Here is a 9,455-nt window from a genome sequence, read left to right as displayed (position 1 = left end):
TGTTGTCATTTTACTGTTCATAGTTTTGATCTTTTTTTTCCTTAGGCAAGTCCCTTTAACATTTCATTTAATAATGGCTTATTGATGAGGAACTCCTCTAACTTGACCTTATCTGAGAAGCACTTTATCTGCCCTTCTGTTCTAAATGATACCTTTGCTGGATAGAATAATCTTGGATGGAGGTCTTTGCCTTTTATGACTTTGAATCTTCTTTCCAGCCCCCTTTTGCCTGCAAGGTTTCTTTTGAGAAATCAGCTGATAGTCTTATGGGAACTCCTTTGTAGGTATCTCTCTGGTTTTCTCTGGCTGCTTTTAAGATCCTCTCCTTATCTTTAGTCTTGGCTAATGTAATTATGATGTGCCTTGGTGTGTGCTTCCTTGGGACTCTCTGAGCTTCCTGGATTTCCTGGAAGTCTACTGCCTTTGCCAGACTGGGTAAGTTCTCCTTCAATATTTTTTCAAATAAGTTTACAATTTCTTGCTCTTTGTCTTCTCCTTCTGGCACCCCTATGATTTGGATGTTGAAACATTTAAATTTATCCCAGAGGTTCCTAAGCCTCTCTTCATTTTTCTGAATTTTTATTTCTTCATTCTATTCTGGTTGAATGTTTATTTTTTCCTTCTGATCCAAATTGTTGATTTGAATCTCGGTTTCTTTTCCTTCACTGTTGGTTCCCTATCCATTTTCCTCTATTTCACTTTACATAGCCTTCTCTTTTTCCTCTATTTTGCAACCATACTCAACCATTTCTGTGAGCACCCCAATTACCAGTGTTTTGAACGCTGCATCTGATAGGTCGGCTCTTTATCACTTAGTTGTTTGTCTGGAGTTTTATGTGCTCTTTCATTTGGGCTATATTTCTTTGTCTCAGCATGCCTGTTATGTTGTAAGAGATGGAGCCTTAGGTATTATCCAGGGTGGGGCACCCCACATTGCTGCACTGTAGCATTGTCTATAGAGGAGGGGTCAGAGGGGAATAATGCCGCTTGCTCAGCAATCAGCCTACTATCAGTCATTTCCCCCACTACCAACAAGGAAATGGGCCCCTTCTGATGCTGATTCCCAGGTCAGTGGGTTTGTGTATGTTCTAGGACCCTGTGGTCCTCTTCAATGAACTCTGCTGTAGGGCTGGGAGTTTCTCCCACCACTGCAACCCCCCACACACAGCTTTTTACCACCAGAGGTTTTCAGGCTTTCATTTCCTGTGCTGGAACCCGGAGCTGTGTGCTCTCTCTTGCTCCCCAGTTATTCCTCCTAATTTATTTGCACACAAATGCAGAACTATCAGCTGCTATTCCCCAACCCAGTGTGCCCACCACTGCCTTGTTGCACATCCACTCTGCCCAGGCTGCCCATCTCTCTGCCCCTCCTGCCAGTCTGAGTGATTGTTTCTTCTGTAACTCCTTGATTGTGGGACTTTCATCCAATTCAATTTTCTGAATGTTCTGGTTGTTTTTGTTTTAAAATTTTTGTTGTCCTTCTTTTAGTTGTGCAAGGAGGCAAAGTGTATCTACCTACACCTGTATCTTGGCTGGAAGTCTGACTGAAATTATATTTGAAGAATTAATCATATATTCTTTAAGAACATTTCTTTCTCAAATACCAACATTTTCAGCCGGGCTTCTGACAGGAACCAGATAAATGACCAATGTGACTAAGGTCATTAATGAGGACCTCAATAATCTGGCAATTTAGTAACTCTATAAACTACAGTTCCAGATGTGTTCATTATAAAGATATTTGTTATAAACAATCAAAGATCCTGATATGTAAATTCTTGCCTTCCAAAGAGAAGTTCTAAAATCACAAACAAGAGTTTCCTCAGAAAGCACATGAGCAATTACTTGATTCAAGCACAAAAATTTGGTACCACTAAGTGGGCACCTCATCATCCCCATATCTTGTCCTTTCCCAGTGCTGTCAACTGTGTTGATTATCTTTGTGATCCAATTTGAAGATAAAATTTAACTTTGAATTGACTGTACAAAATTCTAAGCAATAATTTTTGCCCCTAATAGAATTTAATATAATAGTCTGCTTAGATTCAACAGCTCTAATAGATAAGGCTCTTTCTACTTCTAAAATTGAGCCCTAATGAGACTTGCCAGAGACTTTATTAACAATTCTCTTGAATGGCAGAGAACACACAAGATGTGTCTCCACTTTACCAATCTAATCATCCAGGAGAATAATGTAATTTTCAAAGATGCAATAGTTCCTTTTGGTCATGCTAACCTGGATAGAAATAAAAACTTCAAGAGAATAAAAGCCTGAGGGAAATGGCACACCCCTCAGCCTCTAGTTTTTCTGGCTTCCAAAACTAGAAGCAAATGATGCTCTTTTTAAAAATTCATCCAGCCCTGAATGGTGTGGCACAGTGGATTGAGCACAAGCCTGCAAACCAAAGAGTCGCTGGTTACATTCCCAGTTAGGGCACATGCCTGGGTTGCAAGCCAGGTCCCCAGTAGAAGGTGCACGAGAGGCTACCACCCATTGATGTTTCTCTTCCTCTCTTTCTCCCTCCCTTCCCCTCTCTATAAAAATAAATAAAATCTTTAAAAACACTCATCCGTTAAGTTTCCAAGACATAAATAAATTTGCTTTGAAATTCAGTTTCTATAGATATTTTTCTATAGATATTTTTCAGTTTCTATTTCAGATGCTGCACAGTTTTAAATTAGTATAATTATCATGACACAGCTTGGCTTCTGAAGTAAAGGCCAAGAAATGAAAAATGACCTTCCCTCCATGCTTCCCCACCAGCCCACAAAAGACTATGGAAACTCTCATGCAACCAATCCTTGAGCAATTATGACCCAAGCAATCAAGGATCATGCCTAAAGGTCAAACAAGACTTTACACTTTACAGTCCAGTGTAATTCGGGAAGAGTAGCTACAAATAAGTAAAAAAAAAGAAGAGATAATTGTACTCATATATTGTTGTAAATGCAGTTAATGAAGGTAGTTGGTAACATTCATCAGCAAGAGGCATTTTTCCACCTGCTTCCCACATCCTCAATCAACATATAACTTCATAGTCTGAACATATAAACACTAAAATAAACACGGGTTTCTTATTGTAGTCTAAGTGTTGATAAACCAAAAATCTATTTTGATGATCCTGTGCTTTAAGAAAAACTTGTCTTTATTTTTTTTGTTGTTTGTGCTGGTGGGGACTGGATACCAGTGACAACAATAGCTTTAATTTTACTTTGCCTCAAAGTGCAAAAGTGTTCCACACATAAGTAGCCTATGAATATGGGTTTCAAAATAAACATAAAGTCTTAACTTAGAGTTTCATTATGTTTTAGAATTGTCACTGCCTTGACTTCTAACCATTTGTCCTCCTAATAAAGGGAAAATACCTATTTGTTTATAGCTTTTTGTAAATATAAGTGCAATGATCTATGACTTTTTGAAAAAACTCTTTGTGACAATGTTTGTTACTCTAATAGAGTTATTTGCAGAAAAATGGAGTGCAATAGTTTCTCCTGTATAAGAACTGTTTCCTCCCCAAATATTACTTACTTGAATTATTCTAAGATTTGTAAAAACTAAACTTCAGTGAAGCAAGAAAGGAGTTTTATCAACCCCTATGATGTTTAATTTAAGTAATACACATAAAGAATGTAATCAACATGAATGGGGGTGAATGGGGGTGAGAGGGTGCAGGGGCTGTGGCTCCCAATGTGCCCACAGCTGAACCTGCTCCAGAGTCCTAAAGGCATCCCAGCCATGCTTCTGGGGCTGCCCACGGGTGCCCAGGCACACAAACTTGCCAAACACTTATGCCTGCCATCTGGCTATTGGGGAAAGCCTGAAGGTCATGCTGGTTTCTGGCTCAGAGCCGGGAAAAAAAGCTGACAACAATTATGGATACCAAGAAACTGGTGAGCAATGAAGTGGTAATGGAACTTATGGAGAAAAGTTTGGACACCCCTCCATGCAAAGATGTTTTTCTTCTAGATAGCTTTCCTTAGACTGTGAGCCAGGCAGAGATGCTAGAAGAAGATAGAGAGACTTGATCCTGTGATTGAATTCTGCATCCCAGACTCTGCTAATACAGAGAATCATAGGAAGCAGGTAAGGAGGTCCTCACCCGCTAAGGGCCATTCCTACCATGAGGAGTTCAACCCCTTAAAGGAACCCAAGAAAGATGACATTACTTGGGAACTCTTGGTCCACCTATCAGATAATAATAAGAAGGCCTTGAAAATCTGCCTGGAGACCTACCATACTCAGACTACCCTGCTGGTAGAGTACCACAGGAAAAAGGGGATTCACTCTGCCACTGGTGCATCCCAGACCACTGGTGTTGTGTTTGCAAGCAGCCTACCAATATTCTCCAAAGTGAAATCCTAGTAACAGAAGGCCAGGTGAGACTACACCACTGCTCATAACCCAGTGGCATGATCCCTGCTCTTAGGTGCTGGGCAGAGGGGAGGGGTGGTCAAGGAAAGGATGGAGAGTGAAGGGTGCTGAGGGGTTCAAGAAAAATATTGGAATAACAGCAGTGCTGTAATGAAGCAATTTCTTTTACATACAGGAATGTTAAAAGTATGAATAATTAATTTTTTAACTGATTGAAGGGTATAAGTAGAAATATGGAGGTGCAGTACTATTTCTAAGAAATCAAGTTTTCATTTACTCTGGATTAGTGACAACAATTTTTTAAATTTTTTAATGTTGTTCAATGACAGTTGTTCCTCATTCTTCTGTATTTAACCCTCCCCGCTGCCATTTTCCTTGTCCATGGTCCTTTATACATGTTCCTTGACTTCATCCTTCATCCTTTTCCCCCATTATCCCCTCCCATCACCCCTCTGGTTACTGTCACCTGCTGCTTAATTTCAGTGTCTCTGGTTATATTTTGCTCACTTGTTTGTTTTGTTGATTAGGTTCCGCTTATAGGTGAGATCATATGTTATTTGTCTTTAACCACCTGGCTTATTTCACTTAGCATAATACTCTCCAGTTCCATCCATGCTGTTGCCAAGGGTAGGAGGTCCTTCTTCCTTTCTGCTACATAGTTAAACCCAGCACCCTGAATCCTCAGCTTTTATCTCAGAACCTCATGGGTTGCCAAGCCAGGAATGCAGGAAATCAAACTATTGTGCTATAGTTTGGGACAGTGAGAGTTTGACTACTGACCCACACCATGAAATAAAAAAATCAACTCCACATTTGAAAGAAATACAGTGTGTGCTCATGGGGGAAATGGCTCAGCATGTCAAGTTTACAGGAGTCATAGTGAGGATGAGGCAGGCTGGTCTCACTCCCTTCCTGACTTACTACTGATTTACTAGTCCACCTGTTATCACAGGTAAGCACTTAGCAACCACCCAGAGTGTGTCACAGTCCTATGCTCTTGCCTTCTCCCATCAATGATGCATGAAGGGACCCTTTAAATAAATGAGCAGGTGGCCTAAGCAACATCATCCAAAAATTGTCCTTCCTGCCATCAAATCATGTGACTGGTATCACTTGACAGCACTGGGATGCATTTTCAATGAGGTGCTTTTAACTGACCAAGTGCTACTTTGGCCCTTAAATCAACAAAGTGTTTAAAAGCTTGGAGAGAGAGGGGTGAGGGTGCAGGGGAGGGGAGGGGAGTAGAGGAGAAGATAGATATGAATGCTGATTCACAACTATGTATACCAATGAAACCATTAAAAATGATGTTAAGTAGGTGGTTTGAGAGCTCCAAAACTTTGGCAAAATTATTACTTCCTTGTGCATATAGGTCATTGTAACAATGAGGATGCAATTTACTAGATTCCATACAAGGATTTGCTGTAGGAGAAAGCTCCAGAAGATTCTTCCTTCGTAAGCAGGTATTCTTCTGTTGTGTTTGGCTACTGCATGGAAACAACTGTCAGTGAGAGCTTCAGTCACAGAATGCTTCATTTAGTACAAAATGTGGCAATGAAAATACCAACAACTTGATTGATATATTTCAGCAACCTCTGCTCAGCCAGCAGTGTGAAGAAACTGGAGTGCTGTGATAAAATGTCAGACTGCTTGCTGACAAGGTCAATCTAGAAACCAAGTCACTGCTTTCTGACAAAGACTAAACATCATAATGAAAAACCTACATTTTCTCCACACCCCTAGCAAAAAAAAAGGTAGAGTAAATACATAAATCACCACCACACATAACTGGTGGACTTGATGTAAGAAGTAATGTAATAATTCATTTTTATAATAAAATTTGCTATCTTTTCTATGATTAAAAGGCCAGGGTAGGAAGCCCATGTTTTAACAATGAGATTTCTTCCAAGAAAAGGTAAAAAAAAAAAAAAAACTACAACAAAAGCAATGCCTGAATCCCTAAGCAAGCCTCAAGTGCACACCTATTGCTCAGGCCTTGCTTGGGTTTTCTCCTAAAGTACACTCACTCACTCCCTTATGAAGAGGCAAAGCAGGAAACTGCTGGAGTATCAAAGCTGCAAGCCCTGCAATGGATGTTAAGAGAAAGGGAAGATACACCTTCTAATCCTAAGACTTTTGAGGAAGAGGCTGTCTCAGTAGAAGCCGCTTCTACTGAGAAATGGGTCAAATAGATATTCATTGGGGCCCTACAACTGTAGCACAGGCCTTTCCTGGTGGTAGGACAGGAGTACAAGTCATCCTCACTTACATACTGTGTAAGGAGTCTGTGCTCTCTAGAAACTGCCCAATGACATAACCCAGTGCAGCTCTAACCTGCATGAGCATTCTGACTCAGTTATCAACAATGGCATTTCAAAAAACTATTAATTCCACTCATTTCCTATGAAGAAGTATGTGAAAAAGAAGCTAGAGGAATTAGAAGGGTTCATGGCAGGGATTCTGGAGTCAGATTGCCTGGGTTCAAGCTAGATGATCTCGAACAAGTTATTTTACTTCTTCGCGCCACAATTTTCTTATCAATAAAGTATAAAAGGTATTGAGTTATTAGTAATTAAATGACTTAATATTTATAAGGTGTCCAGAATAGTGCTTGGCAAATATCACATTCTGTTTATTAAATTATTTTTAAATTAAAAAAATAAAAATGTTTATACACTAGAAAGAGCTCCTGATACCATTCAGACATCTGACAAGAGCTATAGTGTTAGATTGTTATTCTCCTTCCTGCCCCAGACCATTTACCTAACTTCTAATAGGAGTCTCAGCGCTTGTCATGGGTGCAGATGTTCACCATTCTCACCTTCTCATTGCTATAACCTCAATTCAGGTCTCCGTCATCCTCAATACAACTAGTCTAAAGACACCTCCCCACCTTGTACTGCTAACCTTTTAAAAAATATATTTTATTTATTCCATTTTAGAGAGAGGAGAAGGGAGGGAGAAAGAGAAGGAGAGAAGCACCAGTGTGTGAGAGAGATCGGTTGCCTCACAAGGCCCTGTACTGGGGACCTGGCCGGCAACCGAGGCATATGCCCTGACTGGAAATTGAACTGGCAGCTTTTTAGTTCACAGGCCAGAGCTCAATCCACTGAGCCACACCAGCCAGGGCTCATACTGCTAACCTTTCATTCAAGGCATCAGTGCAGCAGCACAGATGCAGTGATGGAGTCAAGCCAACAAACAGATTTCTAGGATCTAAACAGGTTTTCAGTTAATACATTTGCTTAGCTTTAGGGAATATAGAACAGGAAATAGATAAGGGACAGGAGCTCCATGTCCATGGAAGACCCAGTAGGCACCCAAGTACATAGCTTCTTCTGTCTCCTCACCCACACAGGTACTCTATGACTGCTACAGTGAAGGTCAAGATGTTTTGGGGTCTTACTGACCCACAGTCCCTTTTGCCACCAACATTTTACACCACCCTCACACAGGCCAACGGTCCACACACCAAGCTAGGTGCAGCTCCACATAACAACTGAAGCAGACACTATATCCTCCAATTATCTCTACTGCTTTTAAAGATACAGAATATAGGAGACAAACATCATTCTTAGGCAGGCCTAAATTGACTCAACCTTTACTCACAAATGCCAACCCATACTTTAATAGAATGGAGTCTCAAAGCACCAAAAGAGCAACCAAGACCCACAATCTGTTCCCTGAATATGTTTCCTGTATTATGTCTACTATCGATCCCAGTGCCCTAACCCCGGCCACACAGCCTGACCTGGTTTTTGGTTCAGTGTACACAGTTGTGCTCTACTCAGAGTGTCAACTCATTGGAGGCAGAAATATTTTCTTTGTTTCCTTTTTCCACCACCTGACACCCCAGCACAGTTTCTTAAACACTAAAAACTCAGCAAAACATTAACTGCATGTAAGAAACTAAGAAAGCTAGGTCAACAATTAATCTGAAAGTTATGTAATTTTAAAGGTCATAATGTCTGGATGACAGTGAGAATACCCTTGAAATGTTAAAGACCACAAGCTTCATCCATACCTGAAAAGAAAAAGAAGCCCCAGAGGAATTATAAAGCTCATCTATTAACAACCCCTTCTATATAGTGTTCCCATAGAAGTCCTTGTGAGTGGGGTCTGTGTCTCTGTACAATAGTCACAAATGCTTGGGTATTCAACACATGACTTTGCTTTGTGAAAATCATGATTGGGCTTACTAGGGTCTCCTTAGACAAAGATTGAAATCTGTAATTAATAGACAATACCAAAATAAATACAAGAAACCAACCTATATAAATTAGGAATGTCCTAAAGTTTGACTTAGGAAAAATCAGATTCAGTCTTCAAAAGTAACTGAATGTCTTACACAGTGTCATTTTTGGTATTCCTTTTGTAAGTGATAACCATGTGATGGTATAGCTTGTTATCACATGTGACCAGCATAACAACATGATAAGACAAACAAAGCATGCCATTTGTATTTGTTATTAAGTCTATTTGTAACTTGGAATACAAATAGCCCTATGTGTTTTATATGTAGAAATTAGTCTGTTCAGCAACATATTCACCTTTATTATCTTAAGAGTAAAGTGCTGACTAATGACTATAAGAACTGTTCAGTTTATATAGAAAACAGTTAACTTACTAAGAATGTATTAAGATGGAAACAAAAAGTGCAAACCATGAAGGAAAAAACTGATAAATTAGACTTTATCAACATCTAAAAGTTCTACCCTTCAAAAGACACTATTAAAGAAATGAAAAGACAAGCCACAGACAGGGAGAAAATATATCAAACTACTTATCTGATAAAGGATTTATACTCAGAATATAATACAACCCAAGAACACAACAAAGATTAAAATAGGCCAAAAATATGAACAGTGCCAAAGAAGATACATGGATGGCATACGAAAAGATGCTCTACATCATTAGTCATTAGGAAAATATAAATTAAAACAAGATGCACCCTGGCTGGTGTAGCTCAGTGGATTGAGTACCAGCCTGTGAACCAATGGGTTGCTGATTCAATTTCCAGTCAGGGAACATACCTGGGTTGTGGGCCAGTTCCCCAGTAGGAGGTGCACAAGAGGCAACCACA

At 39.8% G+C, this 9,455-nt stretch overlaps 1 pseudogene; it reads left to right on the top strand.

Annotated features, from left to right (window-relative positions):
- Positions 1-980: 980 nt before the first annotated feature.
- Positions 981-4,363, top strand: LOC119000649 (adenylate kinase 2, mitochondrial-like; annotated as a pseudogene).
- The last annotated feature ends 5,092 nt before the right edge of the window (positions 4,364-9,455 follow it).

Source organism: Sturnira hondurensis, unplaced genomic scaffold (assembly GCF_014824575.4).
Source record: "Sturnira hondurensis isolate 20B ecotype Veracruz unplaced genomic scaffold, ASM1482457v3 Scaffold0016098, whole genome shotgun sequence".
In the NCBI taxonomy this organism is placed as follows: domain Eukaryota; kingdom Metazoa; phylum Chordata; class Mammalia; order Chiroptera; family Phyllostomidae; genus Sturnira; species Sturnira hondurensis.
The sequence above is the reverse complement of the archived record's forward strand: the minus strand, read 5'-3'. Positions and strand labels throughout refer to the sequence as shown.